The sequence below is a fragment of the Saccopteryx leptura genome, chromosome 3, assembly GCF_036850995.1.
Source record: "Saccopteryx leptura isolate mSacLep1 chromosome 3, mSacLep1_pri_phased_curated, whole genome shotgun sequence".
Taxonomy (NCBI): domain Eukaryota; kingdom Metazoa; phylum Chordata; class Mammalia; order Chiroptera; family Emballonuridae; genus Saccopteryx; species Saccopteryx leptura.
This window is the reverse complement of record NC_089505.1, coordinates 69,333,752-69,358,614: the sequence shown is the minus strand read 5'-3', so window position 1 is coordinate 69,358,614 and position 24,863 is coordinate 69,333,752. Positions and strand designations below refer to the sequence as shown.

Below are 24,863 nucleotides of genomic sequence, written 5' to 3'. Positions count from 1 at the left end.
CACACAGGCCCCTCAAGACCGATGTGTGATGGGAGCTCCTGCCCCATTTGACAGGGACTCAAAGGCTGGACCTCAGCACAGGAGCACATCTGCCACCTTAAGCCTCAGGAAACTCCACCTTCAAGATGCTCACATGCTCAGACCCTTTTCAAAACCCCAACAAGGGCTCGAGTGATGTGTGGGAATCACCTGCAATACCGCTGCTCTTTTATGAATGAAAAAAAAAACTTGATAAACATTTGTCCAAATTTGGCAATGATATAAAACAGTTTGGACCTCTCGGTAACAAGTTGTGTGATTGAATGTTTCTGAAATTATACAGGAGAAAATGAAATGGTAATCAACCATGCTGGAGGAAATACTGAATTCTCTCTCTGTTTTCTATATTATATCAATATCATATTATTATAACAACTAATAATAGTTGTTAATATAATATTAGTATTTGTTACTATATGACAGGCTTTTTCTCTTATAAAGAGGCTATGAGCATCAATCAACACTATGGGGAACATGTGCTAGGCAAGTGTGCCAGACAGGGGTGCCACACTGCTAATATAATAGTCTGTAAGTTTGCTCAATTGTCTTCTCTTTTGGTTTTCAGCATTTGAGCTTTTGTGACATCATGTGATGTGTTTTCTCACTTCAGGAAAATTCATGGCACTGATCATGGAAGCCACCAGACGACATCAGGAGATCCTGGAAGCCGGAAATGGTTTGGGTCAGCGTTTACCTCGTAGCTGGCAGGAATCCAAAGCAGCCCACACAGGACCACCCCATGGACCTGGGCCTGGTGCTCGGTACTGGCCAGAGCCTCATGTGCCCCCAGGGGCTCTTTGATTCACGTCAGGTGAATTTGGCATATCCCAGGAGATAAATTTTTTAAAGGTCACTGACTACCACCTGGAGATGCTGTTTACTGGAAAGGACAGTGTTGGTCAAATAAGTTTTTAAATATGACATGTATGTTTGCTTGCTTTGGGTGTGGGAGACAGGCTGTAAGCTGGCAAAGTTATTATAGCCTAAGGCTTAGTTTTAAAACTGACCTTTTGCCCAAACCCTTGACTGATTGCATAACAGGGGGTGGTGCCCTCTAATGAGGAATCCCATTTATGCCTCAGATAAGTGACTTTGTATCAGAGACTTCCTTATTTGTATTGTTATAAAGTACCGCACTCCAGATTCTGAAAGGCACTGTGTCAGGAGCCGATCAATGACTGCTGGCTGACAAGGTCACAGCAGGAGAAGACCCACAACTGCTGGCTGACAAGGTCACAGCAGGAGAAGACCCACAACTGCTGGCTGACAAGGTTACAGCAGGAGAAGACCCACAACTGCTAGCTGATAAGGTCACAGCAGGAGAAGGCCCACAACTGCTGGCTGACAAGGTCACAGCAGAAGAAGATCATAAACTGCTGGTTGACAAAGTCATCGCAGTGAAGACCAATGGCTGCGGGTTGACAAAGTCACTGCAAAGGAAAGGCACAACGATACTTCCCCCTTTGACTTTTTGAATTAATCTGGCCTTATATCCCCCCTTTTCTGGGTGTGTGCTATTATTTGTGGCACAGGGATAATAGTACCGTACTTTCCCTGTAGATTCGTAATGATTTCTTTGGAAATGAGACAGAGGGTGTGAGTTCCACAGAGAAGCCTGTAAGCCCCTTGAACTGGGCTCATAAACATAAGAGGCTGGCTATGATATCCCTCATAAAGGGTTAAGTTTTTAGGAGAATTTCTTCTTATTAATCATGTTAGAAAGAATAGATTGTGACTTGTAAATGGATAGGAGGCAGTGGCTGTGCACAGAGCACCTTTCGGCCTTCACTTAATTCATCATCTTTCCTCCCTAGCCTTTTCATGTGATAGAGTAGAGAAACTTTCCTTTCTTCTTGCTTACCTGACCTGCAGATGGTGGAACACTCTAAGAAGAATATAGTTAGAACTTAACTAGTGTGTGAATATAGTAAATAAATAAAATTTGACTAGACAATAGAATCTTAGGTAAGGTGTTATGGAATGGCCCATTGCGTGGCCTTGGATGGGAATGCAGTCGGCAAGTAAAGAATGTTTTGTTAAGAGACTTGTTTTGTGACTGAAGGCAGTTGCTGGGCTTTTCTCAGTAAAACATTCTCATGAGATTTTTGTATTTTCCAAGAATAAGGAGAGGAATGTGGTGGGATCCATAGCAGCAATAGCAATTAATGCCTTCTGATATTATGTTGCTACTAAGCTATCTTGCAGGTGCACTCTATATATCTTTAAGCAAAAGTTACTCTTGATGTTATGCCAATTTCTTAATAAGCAAGCCTTTGAAGTCTTGTGAGAAAAATTAGGACACTGCATGAACTCAAGGCCATTTGCCTGAGCAAGCAGTGGTCCTTTGCTAGTCCTTGATGATTTCGTCTGCTATCTCTCTCTGCGCCCTTGACTCACAACAACAGTAGAGTTATTAATTAGTACTAATCTTTTAGAAGTTTGTACTGATATTGTTATTGCTATTCAAGTTATTGTATATCTGTACTTTGAATGACTTACCACCTGATTTATAGCTTATAGATATGAATTAGCTGTTATCTGGAAATATGTAACCATAGTGAAACAAAATACCATGTGATTGTAACTTAGTGTGTGTGTATTAAAAAGAAGCTATACTAGCATTTGGCAGAGATGCCTGGCAGTAAATGCTAACTAGAGAATAAAGAGAAAGAAAAGAATTCGACTCTCTCACTCGATTTTGCTGATGCCGTCTCTTCCTGTGGGATCCCTGGATCCCCCCCGGGGCTGGACCCCGGCAGCACTGTACCTCATTTCATCAAGTTCATGTAGAGACACCCAGTCCAGATGAATTTTGAAGAGTTTTATTAGAAGAGGAGATTTATTAAATATGCTGGCCACATATGGCTGACATGAGGCATCAGACGCAAATCGTGCAATCCCAAAAATAGTTCCGGGGCTGTTATATACCCTTGATCACACACAGGCGGGCGGGGGAGAGCATGACATCATGGCATGGCTGACAACATTTGTTTAGGGATACACAGAAACATTAAGACTTTCAAGGTAATACAATCAAAGACATTTACAAATCTTTTAGGGTTCATCTTTCCTCACTAGCCTAGAGGTATTTTGCTCTCAAGATTCCAGGAAGGGGGAGGAACTACAATCAATGCAAGGTGGTAGGTAAATTCTGCCTCCTATTGAAAGAGAAGTTTCTCAGTTAACCTTTATTTTAGATTTAAAACTGAATGACCCATTGTTCTTGCAAGCCAGAAACTTCTACATTCTTCTCCCTCCCCTCCCTAAAGGAAGGATGGGACAGAAAAGCCTGATAGGAAAGCCTGATCTTCCCTCCCAGAATATTAATATCAATTCTCTGCTTTTTGGTAACTTACAACTGTATACTGGATTAAAGGTTTTGATTTCTACACTGTAAAATGGGGACAGACCGGGGGCTCGCTCTCTCGGTTCCTGCTATCAGCATTGCAGGTGCTTCCCTCATCCCTTGCCCTTCATGGGAGAAGCAGGTTTTCTGCTTTTCCCTTGTCTTCTCTTGTGTCTTGCCTGTCTTGGTGAGACACCAGTAAACAGGATGGCCCACTGTAAGGCCAGGAGCCGCCATCATGGCCATTCACATGCAGGTTCCTGTTGGATTCGGGCAGACAGTAAAGAAATGGCGGAGTCGGAGTCATGAGAGTGCACCACCCACATCAGGGGTCCCCAAACTTTTTACACAGGGGGCCAGTTCACTGTCCCTCAGACCGTTGGAGGGCCGGACTATAAAAAACTATGAACAAATCCCTATGCACACTACACGTATCTTATTTTAAAGTAAAAAAACAAAATGGGAACGAATACAATATTTAAAATAGAGAACAAGTAAATTTAAATCAACAAACTGACCAGTATTTCAATGGGAACTATGCTCCTCTCACTGACCACCAATGAAAGAGGTGCCCCTTCCGGGTGTGTGGCAGGGGCTGGATAAATGGCCTCAGGGGGCCGCATGCGGCCCGTGGGCTGTAGTTTGGGGACCCCTGACCCACATCATGCAATCAGTCAAGGGTGTGGGGAAAACCTTAGTCCTAAAACTAAGCCTTAGGCTATAATGACCTGGCCTGCATACAGCCTGTCCCTCACACTCAATACAAACTATAAGCGAGCACATAGATATATCATATTTTAAAACTTATTTGCCCTGGCCCTGGCCAGTCGGCTCAGTGGTAGAGCGTCGGCCTGGCGTGCAGAAGTCCTGGGTTCAATTCCCGGCCAGGGCACACAGGAGAGGCGCCCATCTGCTTCTCCACCCCTCCCCCTCTCCTTCCTCTCTGTCTCTCTCTTCCCCTCCCGCAGCCGAGGCTCCATTGGAGCAAAGATGGCCCGGGTGCTGCGGATGGCTCCTTGGCCTCTGTCCCAGACGCTAGAGTGGCTCTGGTCACGACAGAGCGATGTCCCGGATGGGCAGAGCATCGCCCCCTGGTGGGCGTGCTGGGTGGATACCGGTCGGGCGCATGCGGGAGTCTGTCTGACTGTCTCTCCCCATTTCCAGCTTCAGAAAAATACAAAAAACAACAACAACAACAACAACAAAAAAACAACTTATTTGCCCAACACCCACCATACTCCAACTCCGCAATTTCTCTACTGTCTGCCCGAATCCAGTGGGAACGTGCATGTGAATGGCCACTATAGTGGCTCCTGGCCTTACAACTGGCGTAGTTTGCAGCAGGATTCAGAGATCGGTATGCAGCTGCCACCCTTGAGGGGTGGGGTAGAGGACTGGTTGCTGTTCTGGCTCCCCATGGCTGTCCTTTTAGGGGCCATGGGCTGCGTGTTTTGTTTGTTTGTTTGTTTGTTTGTTTGTTTAATTTATTGTTATTTATTGATTTTTAGAGAGAGAAGAAGGGGAAGAGTGAGGGAGAGACAGAACCATCAATATGCTTCTGTATATGTTGGAATCCATGGGAGTCCGAAAGACCAGAGTAACAGGCTTTATTGAAAGGAAGAAAGGAACCCTGCTGGGCACTTCTCCCAGGGAGAAGAGTGCCAGTTACAGACTAGGGGTGAATTATATAGTGTTTGGGAGAGCCTGAGGGGATACTGAGGCAAAAGTTCTGGTATGTCCGGAATGCTCCTCCTTGGGGGCTTGGAGCATGTGGGTGTTGAATCCAAAGTCCTGGTGTGGGCCTGACCTGTGGTGGCTCAGTGGATAAAGCGTCAACCTGGAAACGCTGAGGTTGCTGGTTCAAAACCCTGGACTTGCCTGGTCAAGGCACATATGGGAGTTGATGCTTCTTGCTCCTCTCTCTCTCTCTCTCTCTCCCCTCTCTATAATGAATAAATAAAATCTTTAAAAAAAAAAAAAAAAAAAAAAAAGGCCTGGTATGTCCAGAGCCCCTCCTTGGGGCGGCTTCTCAGCTTTTTGGAATTCCTTTGTCTCAGGGGCGGTAGTCTAGTAAGGGTGAGGTTGACAGATAAGCAGAACATCAAGAGGGCAGTTTGGAATTTACATATCTATCTGTATGTTCTCTGACCTGGGACTGAACCAGCAACCTTTGCCTATTGGGAGGCCGCTTTAACCAACCAAGCCATCTGGCCAGGGTTGCATGTTTTTTACTCAAGAGGAAACTAGGAGTTCTATGCGAGAAGCTGCCCGAGGTAGAAAGCTTCAGTATGCATTGCAAATCAAATAGCAGAAAAGGCTGGAATTGGAGCGAGCACTGGAGAAGGAATTACTGGTTCTGAGTTGCAGTTTGCCCTGGAAGCTGAAAGTTTGCACCGGCAGTTGTTGGAGAAACAACTGCGGATTCAAGAGCCCGAGTCTCAGCTTCTGGCCAAAAGCTGTTGTAAGATACCAAAAAGCTGCATATTAATATTAATATTCTGGGAGAAAAGGTCAGGCTTTCCTGTCTTTTCTTTGGAAAATGAAGGAAAAGGATGTGGAGGTCTCCTGACTTATAAGGATGAAAAGGGTCATTTGGTTTTAAGTTCTCTGAAGGGATTTAGGTTATCTTAAGAACTCCCTTCGCTTGCAATAAGAGACAAGATTTAACATACCATCCTACACTGATCCTAGCTCTCCCTCCCTTCCTAGAATCTGAGATTAACGTGTACCTCTGGGCAAAGGAAGAGAGATAGATACTAAAGGGATTTGTGAATGACTTTGATTGTATTACCTTGAAAGTTTTCAAGTTTCTTGTAAATCCCCTAGACAAATGTTAATCTTGTTAATGTAATGTAAATCTTATTAAATGTTATTATCCTGTTAACAATTGTGTAATGCCCCCCCAACATGTACGTCAGGAGTCGGGAAACTTTTTCGCTGAGAGAGCTATAAACACCACATATTTTAAAATGTAATTTTATGAGAGCCATACAATGACCCGTGTACATTATGCATTATCCAATAAAAATTTGGTGTTGTCCAAGAGGACAGCTGTAATTGGCTCCAGCCATCCGCAACCATGAACATGAACAGTAGGAAATGAGTGGATTGTAATACATGAGAATGTTTTATATTTTTAATATTATTTTTTTTATTAAAGATTTGTCTGTGAGCCAGATGCAGCCATCAAAGGAGCCATATCTGGCTTGTGAGCCATAGGTTCCCAACCCCTGATGTATGTGTTCAAAAGGAATATAACTGTTGGAATCCGTGGGAGTCCGAAAAGACCAGAGTAACAGGCTTTATTGAAAGGAAGAAAGGAACCCTGCCGGGCAGTTCTCCTGGGAGAAGAGCACAGGTTACAGACTAGGGGTAAATTTTATAGGGTTTGGGAGAGCCTGAGGGGGTATTGAGTCAAAAGTTCTGGTATGTTCCCTTTTATGGTTTTATGGTTTCAGCTTCCTGGAACTCTTCTGCTTCAGGGGCGATTATCCAGTAAGTAAGGATGAGGTCGGGCAGCCAGGTGGGACAACAAAAGGGCAGTCGGAGTTCTGGTAAATTCATATCTCTATCATTTCTCAACTTTGGGGTATGATAAAAAAGAAAAGACGTGGGAGGAAGGAAAGGGTATGGGGTTCAGGAAGGAGGTTTGTCTCGGGCCAGCCATCTTCTGGAGCTACTTCCTGCTGTTATCCCTATTGGGGGCCTCCTTCATGAACCCCCCATTGAAGTAATTGGAGTAGGGGTTGTAAAAGCATTTGATTGTAGGTAATCTTGGAGATTTCTCTCATTTGAGCCTGCATGCAATAAACCTTCAACTTTAACCACAAACCAGAAGCTGGTTGGAGTAAGGCATGCCATTTTTTTACTTTAGCAGCAGTGGGAGTTGTCAGGATCACAGTGTGTGGACCTGTCCACGTGAAAATCAGACCTTGGGTGCTGTAATGCTGGAAGTGCCTCTTGGACAGTCTTTGTACAGTTTGCTCAGTAACCTATAAATCTAGCAAGTACTTAGGGAAAGGGTGGTTACATTTCTACACTTTGTAGTTAGAGTTTAAGTCCTAGTGACCACTGCTTCTAGCTGGAATTAGCAGCAAGTTCCAGCCTACAATAGGCATGGGGCATTGAGACAAGAGGAATAAAGGAGATGCTATACATTAAATAAAGCAACAAATTCAGACTGTCAGTACCCACAGTAGAGATATTTAAGGGATAAAAAAAAAAAACTTAACTATTCAGGCAAGGCATAGTAGATGGTCCTTGTGTTTACAAGAAATGATATCAGTTTATCTGCTACTTGGAAAAAATACCTTAGGCTCGTGAACGATGTCCTTGGGCCTTCAGTGGTAATTCCCAGCATGCTGGGCAAGGTCAGGACACAGGTAGCTGGAGCAGGGCAAGAAGAGACTGAACCCTCCCTCCATGGAGCAAGGGGGCAGCTTACCTTCTCTTGTCCCTCTTTCCACAGCAGAGATGTGTTAACTGGTGGGGCCGGGAAGCCTGGCAGGCTTCAGTTCAATGACCTTTCTTTCCACTCTGGAGCAGGGCCCTGACGGAATCCTGTGAAGCTGTAGGGCACTGCAGCCTTTAAGAGCATATGCCAAAAGCTGGTATTTCCTGACTTCCTTTGGGCCTTATTTGCCTTTTCTGTTACTTCCTTGGCCATTATAGACCTTAAAAGCCATGCTCAGAAGATCTCACTGAGGGGCTTGACTAAGAGAGCAAAATTGGGAATCCAATTTTAAAGAAGTCTATTAGACCAAGGAATGAAAGTATTTGATTTGTGGTGGTAGGTGGTTGGAGACTGCGGAGGGTCTGAGTTCAATCTAGCATGAGACCTCAGGTGGAGGGGGTTAAGGTGATGCCCAGATAGACTACGGATTAAGAGTGAAGTTGAGCCTTAGCAGAGAAGACACGATATCCCTTCACAGTGAGAAAGTTAAGAAGGGTGGCGGTGTGTCTCCTTGAGGCAGGCAGGGAGGGGCTGCAGAGGAGTAGGTCATCTACCTACTGTAAGATAGTACTAGTTTTGAGATTTCATGCTGCTAAATCCTTAGCTAGTGCCTGCCCTAACAGGTGTGGGCTGTTTTTGATTCCCTGGGATAAGACAGTCCATGTAAGTTGCTGGGCTGCATTAGTGTTTGGGTCAGTCCAGGTGAATGCAAACAGAAAGTAAGAGTCACGGTGTAGAGGAATGGTAAAGAAGGCATTCTTGAGGTCTAGGACTGTAAGTGAGTGAAGTTTGAGGGAATGTCTGACAGTAACTTGTAGAGATTAGGGACTACTGGATAGAGGGGAATTATCGCCTCATTGATTAGGTATAAATCTTGTACAAGCTGATAAGCCCCTGAAGGTTTTTCAAACAGGAAGGATGGGGGTCTTGCAGGGAGAGTCCATGGGGATGAGTAAGCCTTGATTTAAGAGGTGGGTAATTATTGGTCTAAGGCCTTAGAGACAGACACAGTTACACATTAAACAAAGACTTTATATATATTATGAATTAAGGAACTTAAATGAGCATGCTTTACTTGTTTCAATTTAAATTATATTAGAGATATTTTCTGACAAACAAAGAGAAAAGACAGATTACTTACTCACATAGCTTAATACATAAATTCTGCTTTTTTGAGTTTTTTGAGACAACAGGGAGTTGACAGCATAGAGGGGATGAAGAGAAAGTAGACAAATGGACAGTGTGAATAGCTTGATGGAAAGAAGGAGGGTGTAAAGCCAGCAGGCAGGGCCAGAGCCACTATCACAGCCGCCTTGTCCATGCAGGTTCGCATTGGATTCGGACAGTCGGTAAAGAAACAAAGGAGCCACAAACTGGTGGGCCATTTTCTTTAATCTAGCTTGCACCCGGCGGGCAAGTAAAAATACACACTGGACTCCAAAACCCAGTCACACTCAGTGCTCACAAAGCCACTGACTTATCCGAGTTTCCTAGAATCAAAGGTTTCTAGCTCACCAGCCTTCTTCTCCTCAGTTCCCCATCTTCTTCCTTATCCCAGATATAAACTCTACACAAACTGGCATCTCACTCAGCACTCCGCCATCTTGGCTGCTTCTCCTGGCCTACTCCACGTGGCCTCCTTCTGCTCTCCTCTGCTCTCTCTTGCTAACCTCAGGAACCAAGAAGCAAACTCCCGCTCCGTTCCCATTTTATAGTATAGAAATCCAAACCCTTAATCCAATATACATAATAGGGAAGTCTCTTAATACAAAGTCACTTCTCTGAGGCATGATAGGATTGTACCACCTTACACCAAAAAGGGTAGGAAAGGCTCAATCCGAAAACCAAGCCCCAGGTTACAACGATCTCCAACACACATTAATATCACCTGGGCGATGGCCTCTTTAACAAAGTGAGCATAATACATTTTATCTGCCCAACAGAGGGTCAGAATTTGCAGGTGGAAGAGGAGGAAAAGGAGGAGCAATTTGAAGTGTTGGTGGTGGCACCATGTGGTCAGAGGAGTCAAAAAGATTTATAGCTCTGAAGAGAGGGGAGAGGACGAGGGGGAAAAGGGCATAGCTCTGGCTAAAGTTAGTGGCATGGGAAGATGGGTAAAATACAGCTGAAGCCACAGCTTCTAAGGAGGGGAGAGGGGATGAAGAACACAGTGGAGAAGGGAGGGGCCCCAGGCCAGCAGGGGAACAGAAAGAGAGATTGGTATTTTCAAGTGAATGAGAACTGGATTTTGTGAAGGGAGGAAAGGGGGCTCTCGGAGAAAAGAGAACCAAGGAAGAGGTCTGCAGAGGGACCAGAGAGAAGTCCCGAGAAATGGGTGCCCCCAGTTGTCAGGCAGGAGAGAGACAGAGTTGGGAGTCTGCGGAGAAGGAAAGATTAGGAGCAGAGGTTTTATGTGAGGTTTCTTTGGCCAAAAAACAGCCTGTGTGTAGAACAAGTGGTATAGAGATTAAGGACAGGAGCAAAGGGAGAAGAAAAACCTGCATGTAAGGAATCTCTGATGTCCTCCCCGTTTGGTGGCAAAGTTGTCAAGATAGGGTATTGTAATGCTAGTAGAAAACAACCTGGCGGCCTGATCTGTGGTGGCGCAGTGGATAAAGTGTCGACCTGGAAATGGTGAGGTCGCCGGTTCGAAACCCTGGGCTTGCCTGGTCAAGGTACATATGGGAGTTGATGCTTCCAGCTCCTCCCCACTGTCTCTCTTTCCTCTCTCTCTCTCTCCTCTCTAAAATGAATAAATAAAAATTTAAAAAATAAATATTAAAAAAAAAAAAAAAAGAAAACAACCTGGCTAGGTGCCTAGACTTTCAAGGAAGTCCGTAGAAGCAGGCTACTTGGAGTAGAAACCTCAGAAACTGTGAACCTCAGAGAGTAGAGGAGTCCTGAAGGAGTAGAGGAGTCCTGAAGGAGTAGAGGAGTAGTCTCTGAGGAATGAGATTGGGAGGAGCCCATGTTCCGAGGGGAGCCTGGCTGGACGGTTTGGACTGAGAGGAGCCCACAGTAGAGGAGACTGGTGAGAGAAGGGGGCATCCCTGCCTTCAGTCACAGTTCTGAGAGGAGAAAATTTCTGTAGAAAGAGAATCTCAGACAAGAGGTCGTCACCCCAAGGCTGAGTTCCCGGGACATAGGAGAGGGGCCTGGCTAGGCATGCCTAGACTTTTGTAGAAGTCCATAAAGGAGTAGAGGCAGACCACCTGTAGTTATGGGGTCCAAAGTCAAAACCGTCTGACCAGGAAGGGGTGTTTTTAGAGAGAAATTTGGAGGCCAACCGGGGAAGGGGAAGGGAGAAACTTTTTACCTTTCTGGTCTGGCAGGGGTTCAGGACAGGGTTAGATTGCCGGCCAATTGACCTACAGTTGCTTATCCAGGCTATGTTTGAACAGCAAAGAGGGATTGTTGGGCAGATAAAATATGTATTATGCTCACTTTGTTAAAGTGGCGCTGCCCACGTGGAGGCCGTTGCCCAGGTGATATTAATGTGTGTCTGGGCAGGCAGAATCCTTGTAGCCTGGGGCTTGGTTTTGGGATTAAGCCTTTCCCACCCTTTTTGATGTGGGGTGGTACAATCCAGTCATGCCTCAGAGAAGTGACTTTGTATTAGAGACTTCCCTATTTTGTATATTGGATTAGAGGTTGTGAAGCTACAATATAAAATGGGGGCAGAACGAAATTTTCCCTCTTGGTTCCTGGGATGATTAGAGGAGAGAGCAGAGCAGAGAGCAGAAAAAGGCCACGTGGAGAAGGCCAGGAGAAGCAGCCAAGATGGTGGAGCGCTGAGTGAGATGCCAGTTTGTGTAGAGTTTGTATCTGGGATAAGGAAGGAGATGGGGAACTGAGGAGAATACGGCTGGTGAGCTAGAAACCTTTGATTCTAGGAAACTCGGATAAGTCAGTGGCTTTGTGAGCACTGAATGTGATTGGGTTTTGGAGCCCAGTGTGTGTTTTTACTTGCCCGCCGGGTGCAAGCTAGGATTAAAGATGATGGCCCACCAGTTTGTGGCTCCGTTGTTTCTTTACCGACTGTCCGAATCCAATGCGAACCTGCATGGGCCGGGCGGCTGCTGTGATTCTGGCCCTGGCCCTGCCTGCTGGCTTTACAGGGATCGATCAGGCAACCAGTACCTTGTCCCGGATTTCAGCACCAAATGTTGGAATCCATGGGAGTCCAAAAAGAACAGAGTAACAGGCTTTACTGAAAGGAAGAAAAGAACCCTGCTGGGCACTTCTCTGGGGAGAAGAGCACTGGTTGCAGACTAGGGGTGAATTTGATAGGGTTTCGGAGAGACTAAGGGGATATTGAGTCAAAAGTTTTGGTATGTTTCCTTTTACAATTTTACGGTTTTGGCTTCCTGGAACTATTCTCCTAGGGGCAGTTGATCAGCTTCCTGGAACTCTTCTGCCTCAGGGGCGATTATCCAGTAAGTAAGGGTGAGGTCAGGCAGGAGGTGGGACAACAAAAGGACAGTTGGAGTTCTTGTAAATTCATATCTCTATCAATAAACAGCCCCTGAAATATACTCAGCACGCATGATTTCGGCCTGCTATGCCCTGTGTCAGCCATATTCAGCCAGCATATTTAATAAATTTCCTCCAATAAAACTCTCAAAATTCATGCGGACTTGATGAAGTGAGGTACAGTGCCTTTCAGAATCTGGGGTATGATACTTTATAACAAAGCCAACAGCCACAGGAGCCTAAATGGTCACCAAAGGAGCAGCAGCATCTGAGCGGGTGGATTGGCTTTGAGTCAGCGGGAGCAGGCACTTGCAACTCCTCTTCTGAGGATGAGAAGGCTCAGGCTGAAGCTGCCATACGCACACTGAGAGCCCAACCAGTGGTAAAAACCCAGCAACGAAGAGTCCATCAGGGGCCACAGCCTCCTGCCCAGGTAATGGAACACTCTGTGGTCCAGCCCTGTACCCAGGCAGAACTGATGGAGTTTGGGGCACAATTTAAGCAGAAACCTACTGAATTCCTGGTAGCCTGGTTACTACGATTATGAGACATAGGGGTGATTAGCACCATGCTCTCTGCAACAGAGATGGAGAAATTGGCTGCCATTACCACATACTCCTCCCTGAGGCAGCATCTTCAGAACTGCCATGGCCATCCAGGAGACCATACCCTATTAGAATGGGTCATGGCCAGCATTCATATGGTCTGGCAGAATGCTGGAGAACTGCCAGGGGCAATGAGTCGGTGGCAGTGCAACAGTGGAGACCTTTACTAAAAGGATTTTAGTAACTAGGTATGAAGAATGCTGTTTTCAACCCTGGGTTCCGTGGGCCAGACAAGGAAGTGTTTACAGCAAAAATGAGGGAATTTATCCTTGCTAGTGCCCCGTCAGCCCTTTTGGGTCACTTGTGGCTATCTTGGGTCCCTATGTGGGGCACCCCATCAATGCAGTTACACAGATGGTAGCAGATTTGGGAGCGCTGGAGGCCGCTCAGGATCATAAAGCAGTGAGGGCTGCTGCCTAGGTTGCCCCCCAACTAACAAGGGAAATGGGCCTATAAAAGTTACCCAAACGCAGATGTGGGTAGATTTAATTGCGCCTGGATCAGATAAGGGAAAATTGGATGCTCAGTCTAATAAAATTCTTTTGGAGCTTTGGCGGCAGCTTAAACCAGAACAGAAGTTCCAGCCACTGAGATGAAAGGCCCCAGCAGCTACCAATAAAACTTTTGCAGCTTGGGCAAGCTTGGTTATAAGATTATATGATAGAGACGGCTGAGGGAGAGGAGAACTCCCAAGACCCATTGTACCAGTAAGAGTAGAAAAAGGGCCGAGGGACCCGTCTAACCGAGATGGGCAGGGACCAGAGGCCACACATGGAACTGGCTACCCACTGGTGCCCTTCCAATGTACAACAGGCGCTGACCTTGGTGGATACAGGTGCAGAATGTTCCCCCCTCTATTGGAACCCAGAGTGGTTTGCTGGGACCCCAGTAGCCATTGATGGTTATGGGGGCCAAACTGTTCAAGTGAAGCCAATAACTATTCCATTGGGGATAGGAAGACTGCCTCCTAAGCCATATAAGTGTATGTATGTCCTATTCTTGAATATATTTTTGGGGTAGATGTCTTGCAAGGATTGTGGTTGGAAACTACAGCCAGGGAGTTCCGGATGCGGATCAGTTTTGTAAAGGCAGTGTTACGGGGACACACATTACATTCCCCTTTGCAATTACCCATCCCTTGGTGTGTGACTAACACTAAGCAATACCGCCTGCCAGGTGGTTATAAAGATGTCACAGGGAAAATCCTTGAACTAGAAAAGGTGGGGAGCATCCAGCCAGCACACAGTCTTAACAACTCCCTGGTATGGCCTGTGCGCAAAGCAGATGGAACCTGGAAAATGACAGTAGATTACAAAGAACTTAATAAAGTTGTTCCCTCTTTGCACGCTGCTGTTCCCTTGATTGCTAACGTGATAGATCGGTTAAGCCATGAGTTGAGGACATACCACTTTGTGGCAGACTTGGCCAATGCTTTTTTCTCTATTGATATAGCTACATAGAGTCAAGACCAATATGCCTTCAGTTGGGTAGGGAGACAATGGACCTTTAAAGTGTTACCCCAGGGCTATTTGCATAGCCCCACCTTGTGCCATGGGCTGGTGGCTGCTGACCTGGCTAAATGGAAACAGCCAGAGGCAGTTCACATGTACTATTATATTGGTGATATTATACAAACTAGTGATTCTCTTCCAGAATTGGAGCAAGCAGTCCCTACCCTGCTATCCCATTTGAAAGCATGTGGCTGGGCAGTCAATGAGAACAAATTACAAATACCTGGGTTATCTGTTAAATTCTTGGGAGTTGTCTGGTCAGGTAAGACAAAAATTCCCCTGCTGCAGTTGTAGATAAGATTCAAGCATACCCCAGTTATAGGAATTCTTAGGGTTGTTGGGGTATTGCAAAGCATTTATACCCCATTTGGCTCAGTTACTATGCCCCTTGTACAACCTTATTTGGAAGGGGGTTTGTTGGGATTGGACTGAGCAGGCACAAGGTTCATTTGAAGCAGCTAAGAGAGCTCTCATGGGGGCACAGGCCTTGAATGGGTTTGATCCTGCCAGGCCCTGTGAGCTGGATGTTCATGTAACCTCAGAGGGGTTTGGATGGGGCTTGTGGCCACAGACAGAGTGCTTAGGGCAACCTATTGGGTTTTGGTTCCAATTGTGGAAAGGTGCTGAAGTTAGTTACTCATTAGTGGAGAATCAGCTGGCAGCTGCTGTGTATGCTGCCCTCCTGGTCACTGAGAGTATTACAACCACAACACCAGTTACAGTCAAGACAACATGCCCTATTGCAAAATGGGCGAGAGATTGGGCGACCAAACCACATAGTGGTATGACCCAAATGTCTACCCTAGCCAAGTGGGGTGCCTATCAGCAACAACGCTTTGCTCTTAGCACCATCCCATTGAGGGCACAACTGCAGGAAGTCTTGGGTCCAGTTACCTATACGAACTTAGAGTCAGGTGCTGCTAGGGCTCAGGAGGCAGAACTAGAAGTCAGTTCCTACCAGGAGGGGCAGGTCCCCATCCCCGAGAATGCCTGGTATACTGATGGTTCCAGCAGGGGCCAACCTGCCAAATGGATAGCTATCGCCTTCCATCTAGCCATTGAGACTATTTGAACAGACACAGGTACAGGCCAAAGCAGCCAATTGGCAGAATTAAGAGATGTTTGGCTAGTTGCCCATAATGAACCTTTACCTCTGGTGATCTGTACTGACAGCTCAGCTGTCTATCATGGACTGACTCTTTGGATTGCTACTTGGCACATTAACCAGTGAATGGTAATGCATCATCCACTATGGGGTCAGGCCATGTGGCAGGACTTATGGGAAATAGGACACCAGAAGCAGGTGACAGTATATCATGTCACGGGCATGCCACTCTAGCCCATCCTGGGAATGATGAGGCAGATACGTTAGCAAATGTGCGATGGTTGGAGACTGCACCAGCACCTGTTCCATGCAGGACAGAAAACTATGTGGGCTACAGTTAAGGCTTGGAAATTGCCTGTGTCCTATGCAGAGGTCCTTGCAGCCTGTGAGCAATGTGCAGTATGTTCCAAGGAGCACCCTTGAAGACTACTGGTGTCACCTGGACATATCTAGAGGGGTCATGTTCTACTGCCACAATGGCAGATAGATATCATTGGACCCTTACCAAAGTCAGAAGGGTACCAGTATGCAGTCACATGTGTAAATACTGCCACTGGTCTGTTTGATGCTTACCCCACCCATAACCCTGACCAAAGTCATACAGGCTCTGGACCATCTGAGTGCTGCATATGGGCAACTGCTTGTCCTTGAAAGTGACAATGGTACCCACTTCACTGTTTCAACGGTGAGGCAGTGGGCTCAAGAGCTGGGGGTGGACTGGAAGTGCCATGTTTCCTACCAGCCCCAGGCTGCTGGTATCATTGAGCGGTATAATGGACCCTGTAAAGCCAGGAGCCGCCATAGTGGCCATTCACATGCAGGTTTGCATTGGATTCGGATAGTCGGCAAAGAAACAATGGAGCCACAAACTGATGGGCCATAGTCTTTAATTCTAGCTTGCACCCGGCGGGCAAGTAAAAATACACACTGGGCTCCAAAACCCACTCACATTCAGTGCTCACAAAGCCACTGACTTATCCGAGTTTCCTAGAATCAAAGGTTTCTAGCTCACCAGCCTTATTCTCCTCAGTTCCCCATCTCCTTCCTTCTCCAACACAAACTCTGCCCAAACTGGCATCTCACTCAGCACTCCGCCATCTTGGCTGCTTCTCCTGGCCTCCTCCACGTGGCCTCCCTCTGCTTTCCTCTGCTCTCTCTTCTAATGATAATCTCAGGAACCAAGCGCCAAGTCCCGTTCTGCCTCCATTTTATAGTGTAGAAATCCAAACCCTTAATCCAATATACATAACAGGGAAGTCTCTAATACAATCACTTCTCTGAGGCATGATTGGATTGTACCACCCCACATCAAAACGGGTGGGACAGGCTTGATCCCAAAACCAAGCCTCAGGCTACAACAATTATCAACACACATTGATATCACCTGGGCAACGGCCTCTTTAACAAAGTGAGCATAATACATTTTATCTGCCCAACAGACCCTTAAAGCAGGGACTGTGACAGGAGGGTGATGTTGGCTCCCTTACTGAATGGACACACTGCTTATGGACAGTGCTCCAGATTTTGAATGAGAAACCTCGATGGGAGAGCCCAGCTCCAGTAGAGGCCCTGCTGCATCGGGCAGCTGCCCCCATTCATTTGCAGATATGCACCAAGGACATTTTACTCAAGCCAGGTTTTGGACAGCAGGGCAACGTGCTCTTGCCTGCTCCAACAGCCTTCTTATAGGCCAATGGCTTCGATGGACTTTGCCTCTCTAATGCTAATCTCAGGAACCTACAGAGAGTAAGCTCGCAGTCTGCCCCACTTATAGTATAGAAATCCAAACCTTTAAGCCAATCTACAAATAATGAAGTCTCTGATACAAAGTCACTTATTGAGGCATAATGGGATTCCTCATAAGAGTGCACCACCCACATCATGCAACAGTCAAGGGTGTAGGGAAAAGCTTAGTCTTAAAACTAAGCGTCAGGCTAGAACGACCCTGCCTGATTACAGTCTGTCCCCCACACACAATTCAAACTATTAGCAAGCAAACATATATATCATATTTACAAACTTATTTGACCAACAAAATCACATTAACAAAATCTCTCTGTACGCCTAGCCCAAATTAATAAAAATGTTCTTTAAGCTTCCTAAAATATTAATATTAATTTTTTAGCTTATTGGTACCTTAAAATAGGGTAGTAGCTACAACCCAGTTGTAAAGCCAGAAGCCACGGCCAGTGCCACTATCACAGCAGCCGCCTGGCCCATGCAGGTTCGCATTGGATTCGGACAGTCGGTAAAGAAACAACGGAGCCAAGAACTGATGGGCCTTCATCTTTAATCCTAGCTTGCACCCAGCAGGCAAATAAAAACATACACTGGGCTCCGAAACCCACTCACATTCAGTGCTCACAAAGCCACTGAATTATCCGAGTTTCCTAGAATCAAAGGTTTCTAGCTCACCAGCCTTATTCTCCTCAGTTCCCCATCTCCTTCCTTATTCCAGATACAAACTCTACACAAACTGGCATCTCACTCAGCACTCCGCCATCTTGGCTGCTTCTCCTCGCCTCCTCCACGTGGCCTTTCTCTGCTCTCCTCTGCTCTCTTTTCTAATGGTAATCTCAGGAACCAAGAGGGTAAACTCTCGTTCTACCCTCATTTTATAGTGTAGCTTCACAACCTCTAATCCAATATATAAAATAGGGAAGTCTCTAATACAAAGTTACTTCTCTGAGGCATAATTAGATTGTACCACCCCACATCAAAAAGGGTGGAAAGGCTTAATCCCAAAACCAAGCCCCAGGCTACAATGATCCTGCCTGCCCCCAACACACATTAATATCACCTGGCCGACGGCATCTTTAACAAAGTGAGCATAATACATTTTATCCGCCCAACACCAGTCCTATATCTTCTTTAATGAAAGCTATTGCCTGACAAGGTGGTGGAACAGTGGAGAGAGCGTCTGAGTGGGATGCAGAGGACCCAGGTTCGAGACTCCGAGGTCGCCAGCTTGAGTGCGGGCTCATCTGGTTTGAGGAAAAGCCCACCAGCTTTAACCCAAGGTTGCTGGCTCCAGCAAGGGGTTACTCGGTCTGCTGAAGGCCTGTGGTCAAGGCACAAATGAGAAAGCAATCAATGAACAACTAAGGTCTTGCAATGCACAATGAAAAACTAATAATTGATGCTTCTCATCTCTCTCCGTTCCTGTCTGTCTGTCCCTGTCTATCCCTCTCTCTGACTCACTCTCTGTCTCTGTAAAAAATAAATAAATAAATAAATAAATAAATAAATAAATAAATAAATAAATGAAAGTTATTAAGGTAGACCTGCCCACTGTTCTTGTCCATATAGGTTAACATGCTTTTGAAATGTCAAGAATGAGGGTGTTAACCATTAAGAGAGCACATAATCTTGCTAACTATTCTACAACTCAACTCCCCCATACTTTCTCAATCTTCCTAATATGTCCTCCTAATTTCAAATATATAAGAACAGTTGCAAAACTGTTATTCTCAGGAGCATCTCAGATCATCTTCCATAACTTATTTCATCAGTTGGGCTTAAATAAACTCTTATAAAAATTCAAGAGAAAAAAAGCATGTGTGACACTTTTTAGTTATTTTTTTTTTGAAGGAGTGATCTCAACATTTGTATAAATATCAGTGTCTACAAAACCTGAGCCTGCCCTGATGTGGGATCCAAGTGAACAGAGGTACCAGCTCTACCCCCCACTTACCCCAGACCCCTCACCTATTGTAGAGAAGACTATCTTGTGCAAGCAAAGGGCTAAAGACAGCAGGACTTCCATGGTTGTACCCCCACAACTCTCATCACTGAGCAGTCTAGCAAATCTCAAGCTGGATTATAAAAGAGACAGAAGTAATAAGTATCGGCAAGAATGTTCAGAAAGGGAACCCTCTTAATGTAACTAGAAATGTAAACTGGGGCAGCCATTACATAAATCAGCAGGGCAGTTTCTCAAAAATTAAAACTACAGCTGCCAGCCTGACCTGTGGTGGCACAGTGGATAAAGCGTCGACCTGGAAATGCTGAGGTCGCCGGTTCAACGAAACCCTGGGCTTGCCTGGTCAAGGCACATATGGGAGTTGATGCTTCCAGCTCCTCCCCACTTCTCTCTCTCTGTCTCTTCTCTCTCTGTCTCTCCCTCCCCTCTCTAAAAAACAAAAACAAACAAACAACAACAACAACAAAAAACTACAGCTGCCATATGATCCAGCAATTCCACATCTGGGCATTTATTTTTAATAAATGAAAATACTCACTTGAAAAGACATATGCACACCTATGTTCATAGAAACAGTATTTACAATAGCCAAGATGTTATAGCAACCCCAGAGTCAGTCGGTAAATGAATGGAAGAAGAAAATGTGTTACATGTACAATGGAATACTATTCTGCCATTAAAAAGAGGACATCCTGCCATTTATGATAGCATGGATGGACCCTGAGGGCACTGTGCTAAGTCAAGTAAACTAAGCAGAGAAAGACAAATAGCATACCATCTCACTTAAATGTGAAAACACTTTTAAAAATTTAATTCATGCATACAGAGAACAGATTAGTGGTCGCCAGAGGCAGAGGGTGGAAGGGTAGTCACAGTGGGTGAGGATGACCAAAGGTACAGACTTCCAGTTATGAAGTGATTAAATTGTAAGCATGTAATGTACAACATGGTGACTGTACTTAATAATACTGGGTATTCATACTATTAGCTAAAATAATATGGGTAATATTACTGTGTTGTATACTTGAAAATTGGTAGGAGAGTATAAAGCTAAGAGAGAAAATTGCTAAAAGTTTTTATCACAAGAAAAAAGTGTGTAACTGAGGTGATAGAGGTTAAGACACTGTGGTGAGCACTTGGCAATATGTGTGTATATTGAATCATTAATTTGGACACTTGAAACTAGTGTAATATTATATATTAATTATATCTTTATAATACATATATATACTAAAAAATAAAATAATAGAAAAACCCACTCAGTCTGGTGGTTTAGATCACCAGGATTAGACCAGAGTGGTCTATCTAACCTTTTAGGCAGAGTTCCCTGTCTGTGCCCTTTCTGTTCCAACATCAGCCTAACAAATTCCTTACATTAAATCCCTGCTGCTGAAATACACAGTGAAATATTTCCATGTTTCTGATTGGACCTTGACTGATTAAATCTCAAGGCTACAAGAGATGAAAGAATTGAGTGTTTGAGTGATTTTAATTGCTTTCATGATGAAACTTTCAGCCAACTAAGAATACAGGAGAATTTCCCTAACGACATAAGGGGGTGTCTTCAACAAACATTATACCTAATGCAGTAGCATTATACCTAATGCAGTAGCATCCTTGTCTACAAAGGCAATAACAGCAAGTAAACGCTATGAAAATTGAAAGGAAAAAAAGTTATCTTACTTCATAAATGATTGCATACATAGAAAATTCCACAGTAAGCACTAATATGTTTAGGAACTTGATAACAGAGTTAGCAAGGTTGCTAAGGACAAAATCAAATTACAAAAATCAAAAGCATTCCTATACTACAGTAAAACACAAAAATTAGATGGTATGACGTCGCTGTGTCACATTCGGAGCTGACCTCACTGTCGTCAGGCTGTAGCCCAGGAGGCTGCCATAGAAACGCTGTGGCACATGGGCCCTGACCACCTTTGCTGGGCTTCAGGGAGAAAGTTGTCTACAGACACCAAGAAAATAATAAAAAGATGGTATAAAAGAAACCCTTGACAACAGCATCAAAGTTATGATACACTTGGAATACATCTATTTCAATGTGTATATAACAAAAAGGTAATATGCACTTCCTCAATGAAGGAAATTATAAATCTCTTTAGAAAGACTATAAAGATATAAATAAATGTAAAATATGCATATTCATGAATATAAAAACAATATTGTGTAAAAGTTTATTCCACCCACATTAATCTACAGAATTGTTTTTTCAAGTGGGAGGCAGGGAGGCAGAGATATGCTCCAACATGCAACCCGACAGAGATCTACCTGGCAAACCCCTTACCAGGCAATGCTCTGCCTGTCTGGGCCACTGCTCCATTGCGTGGCAACAGGGCTATTCCAGTGCCTGAGGTTAGGCCACGAAGCCATCCTCAGTGCCCCGGGCCAACATTGCTTAAACCATTTTAGCCATGGCTGTGGGAGGGTAGGAGAGAGGGGGGAGAGGGGGGAAAGCACGTGGTCACTTCTACTGTGTGCCCTGACTGGGAATTAAACCAGGGATTTCCACACACAGGGCCAACACTCTACAGCTGAGCCAACTGGCCAGGGCCTAATCTACAGAATTGAAAAATATGTCACCCTATCTTCCAGTTGACTTTTGGGGAACTTGATACCTCTATGATAAAATTTATATTGAAGTAAATTTTTCTATATGCACCCAAGGCAATTATGAAGAAGAACAACGTATGAAGACTGGCTCTGTAAAACTTCAAGACATATTAAAATATTATAGAAAACTAAATGATGTTGTATTGATACGACCACTGGAACAGATTAGGGCACTTAGAAATACCATGGACTTAAGCCACAAGAAAGGTCATGCACTAAAGAGTGGGTAAGGCAGACAAGTGACAAAAAACAAAAACCTTTTCAATAATATGTGTGAGCGGCTAGAGATCTCCGAGCAGTTGCATGAGACTGCAGCTCCAGCTCCTACAATGCACTAAAATCAAGTGCAGGTGGATTGAAGATATTTTTTTGTTTTTGAGATACAAGACAATAGGGCTGTTAGAAGATATTACAGCAGGACCTCTCCATGAACTTAAAGTAGAGAAGGATTCCTGAACAAAACATACATGGCAGTACTTATAAAGAGAAACACTGAAAATTTAGACTATGTGAAAATTAAGGACTCTTCATAAAAGACGCCACAGGTAGTACTCAGTTATCAGCCATCAAGTGAGAGAAGAACTTTACACCACACGCAAGCATTAGAGCATTAGTATCCAGAAGACAGGAAGAATTTCCACAAATACATACAATAAGAAATAAAGAGATATGGTATCACTTGAGCAAGAGCCTCATTAAAATAGCAACAACTAGCTGGTAAACACGCGAAAACTGGCTCCACATCATTAGCAACCAGGAAGCTGCCCGTTAAAACTACAATAAGGTCCTATTACACCCGCTCCAAGCGGACAAACATGAACATGTCTGAGAAAACCCAGTGTTAGGAGAGTGTGGGCAGTGGTTGTTGACATGCAAACTGGTACCAGTGCTTCAGAGAAAACTGGCCGCGTCCACTAAAGTGAGGATGGTTACCCCACACCCAGCAACTCCACCCCCACTCTTCCGTCCTAGAGCGGTCCTGTCCCACGTGGGAGCCCCCTCCCCTGCAGGTGACCACATGACGAGTGGCTGTAGGATGTGGCCTGTAAGGGTACAAATGATAATTTATAATGGCAAAATACTCGATTTTAGAGATTCATTACAAGAAAATGATGTAAACTATCTTTGGTATTCCAAGGCCAGTTCCGCTGTGGATGAGGTGAGGAGTTTCTCCCACACAACCAAGCAATTCAGGTCAGTTCTGACACAACCTACCTGGAGGGAGCATCAGAGTCCACAGGTTAGGGCTCAGTTCTTAACCGGCCCCCCACCAACCCCATGTCAGATGTCTGTCTCAGGTCCAGGTGTCCCCTGCGCTCTGACCAGCTGCCTATAAATCAGAGGTTCCCAGACCTCCTCCCCTTGGGATGTGTGCATTTCCCAGAGCGGCTCACAGAACTCAGAGGACAGGTCACTTCCTACATCACTGGTCTATTATAAAGAATGTGGCTCAGGGACAGCCAGATGGAAGAGGTGAGAGGGCAGGTGTGGAGTAAGGGGCTGGGGCTTCCATGGCCTCTCTGAGGTTACCTCTCTCTCTGCACCTACCTGTGTTCCCCAACCCGGAAGCTCTCTGAACCCTCTCCTCCTGGGTTTTTATGGAGGTTTCATTACATAGTCATGATTAATCACATCACTGGACATTGGTGATCGAGTCAACCCCAGCCAGTCCTCTGTCCTGGTGCCCAGGGGCCTTCACACCACCTGACACTGGAGGCATCTCCCAAGCTGGAGGTGGCAGATGTGGTCCCAAGACAGCCCCACCCCCCTGAGCCCATACTCCGTCCTGTCTGTCAGCGGTGAGCAACAGACTCTATGGGAAGAGGAGAGGAACTTTCCAGCTCCAATCACAAGTACAGACAGAGGATGGGGAAGGAGATCCCCACAACCTGTACCAGGAAGACAGGCCTCAGGGGCAGAGGAAAGGCCAGGCTGACCCCCCTCAGAGCACAGGGCCGTCCTCATGCACCAACACTAATGAGCTGGGGGAAGACACTGCCATTTTCACATTAAATAAAGGTTAAGTATTCATCTCAGAGAGGGTGTGTGTCTCTGCATGTGTGTGTGTGTGTTTTTCAAATCTATATAAATAAAAATGTAAATGTTTATTTGTTCAAAATCTTAAATCTCCAAAAGTTCTTCACCAATTACTTTGAAATTTTGAACACCGTTGCATTCGAATACACACGTGTTTTTATCCCAAAATGACATAGCCTTAGCTTTTGAGTCATCTGGAATAGCTGCAACATTGCTACCAGGTCTAAGAACTGCTCAGTCCACTTTGAAATTGCCATTGAACATGCAATTCATTGAAACTCTCACGTGCAACATTTACAAAGCATTGAAAAGGGAAAAGTAATGCAGAAATGCAAACTTATTGTTTGGGATGAATGCACAATGGCGCACAAAAAAATCACTCGAGGCTCTTGATCGATCATTGCAAGATTTGCGTGGAAACATCAGATCATTTGGGAATGCATTAATATTGCTTGCAAGAGATTTCAGGCAAACATGATCTGTAATTTCTCAATCGACACCAGCAAATGAAATAAATTCTTGCCTGAAATACTCTACTTTGTGGTGACATGTAAAGACGTTAAAATTAACTACAAATATGCGTGTCCAGCTGCAAAATGATTGATCAGCTGAGATATTCTCACGTCAATTGCTGGAAATTGGGAACGGAAAGGTGCTGGTTGATCTGACCTCAGGACAAATTTCATTGCCTCATAACTTCTGCAATTTAGTCAAAAAAAGAATTGGTTGAAAAAGTATTCAAAGCAATTCTAAGAATCATGATTGGCTGAGTGAACGACCTATTCTTGCAGCCAAGACATCTACAAACTTTACAATATTACTCAGTCTAACATTCAAAGCGAGGCAGTCACATACAAGTCCATTGACACTGTTGTGGAAGCAGATGAAGCAGTTAATTATGTAACAGAATATTTGAATTTACTCAATCTGCCAGGGATGCCACCGCATGTACTGCAATTGAAA

General features: G+C 44.8%; 1 non-coding gene and 1 pseudogene across 1 annotated transcript; one reads left to right on the top strand and one right to left on the bottom strand.

Moving 5' to 3' along the window:
- The window catches only part of LOC136397102 (sialic acid-binding Ig-like lectin 14), an 83,241-nt pseudogene that overhangs the window by 48,785 nt on the left and 9,593 nt on the right, over window positions 1–24,863 (bottom strand).
- LOC136401560 (small nucleolar RNA SNORA5) lies at window positions 21,076–21,210 on the top strand. Its single transcript, XR_010750586.1, has one exon. It is a non-coding gene; the product is annotated as a small nucleolar RNA SNORA5 (small nucleolar RNA).